Raw genomic sequence first — 1408 nt, forward strand, 5'->3', positions numbered from 1 at the left:
GATTTTTATTGACATGAATTAACATTGTCCATCAGTGCAAGTGAAATGTTTACACAACTCGGTTTACCGCTGGATTTATCGACTGTTCTGTTGATGATCTTCAATGGAATCGCTTCATGTCCCACCACACAGGAGTAAGAAGCACCGCTGGCCCACTCCTCCGCTATAATGGATAACAGGCTGTAGATGAAGAAGGAAGTGTTGTCACTCTCCGCCATCACCTCGGTGTTCTTGTAGTTACTGGGATTCACCGGCTTGTCATTGTTTGTCCACTTGACGAAGATCTCTCGGGGGGAGAAACCTCTCACTAAACAGGTGAGGGAGAGAAACCTCTGAGCGGAGATTTCTTCTGTTGGTGGCAGGAGGACCGACACTGATGGCTCCAGCGGATTAATCACTGCAGAATACTTGATACAAATATAAATCAACCAAAAAAATCCTGAACCAATATCACAATTTTACTAAATATTAAAATACGCCATGTTTAATTTGGGATTTATTCACTTTTGTTTTCTAAAGGAGCAGAATGGTACACATTCTGTTCAGTAAAAAAAGGAAATTTTAATGTGAAGGTTGCCTCCATATTTCCAGCCCACAACGAGGACATTCTGTCCATTTGTCATTGCTGATGGTGACGTCACAACCCAGGCTTCTTCCCACCTTATCTGACTTAATCAGAATACAATATCCTTTGGTCCATCTTTTTCTGAATCAGCTACTTAGCTATCCTGCCTTCAGATGCATCATTAATGCTCCCAACGGTGTTGGTTCATTTCCAATCAAAGCCTGCCATTGATGTAACTGGATCTGGATTACACATGGGATCCTTTGTGCTTTAATCTCACCGCTCACCTTTCTCCTTGTGGATGGAGTCTCTCAGCGGGGTCGGTAGATTCTGATGGTACACCACACATTCAAAAGTAACGCCACTCAGCCAGGCTTCAGTAGAAATGTCTAATTTGCTGATCACGCTGTCGGGATTCTGTCCAGGCTACTCAGCAATCTCTGATTTCAGAGGCTTCTTTTTTTGTTTCCAGGTCACATTGACTCCAGAAGGAAGATTGGACACAACGCAGGTTAACGTCACCGTCGCCTCCAGTAAGACTTGTTCTACTGGCGGTGGGAGGATTTTAACGGTGTTAGGGTGGCACTCGGTATCTTCTATGAAACAAAAATCAAAGTCAATGAAAAATGCCCCTTTCTGATACAAACAGCCAATCTTCAGATTACTCCTTCACAGGGTGAAGACACCACCTTCAAAATGGCAACTCCAACTATTCTGAAACGATGCTTACTATTGTTGATGTATTTTGATCTGTGAAAGTATTTGTGATTACCTATAACATACCCTGTGTAATTATTCCTAAAGAACAATGGCTTTGTAACAAGTGAAACCTGTGAAAAAAGT

The 1408-nt window shown here is 42.3% G+C and overlaps 1 long non-coding RNA gene across 1 annotated transcript; it reads right to left on the reverse strand.

Moving 5' to 3' along the window:
* Positions 1-258: 258 nt before the first annotated feature.
* Positions 259-1376, reverse strand: LOC122545304. The gene is made up of 2 exons (XR_006310529.1): positions 853-1376; positions 259-397 (listed from the first exon to the last, which is right to left on the reverse strand). It is a non-coding gene; the product is annotated as an uncharacterized LOC122545304 (long non-coding RNA).
* Positions 1377-1408: the final 32 nt, after the last annotated feature.

Source organism: Chiloscyllium plagiosum, unplaced genomic scaffold (genome assembly GCF_004010195.1).
Source record: "Chiloscyllium plagiosum isolate BGI_BamShark_2017 unplaced genomic scaffold, ASM401019v2 scaf_35142, whole genome shotgun sequence".
Classification (NCBI taxonomy): domain Eukaryota; kingdom Metazoa; phylum Chordata; class Chondrichthyes; order Orectolobiformes; family Hemiscylliidae; genus Chiloscyllium; species Chiloscyllium plagiosum.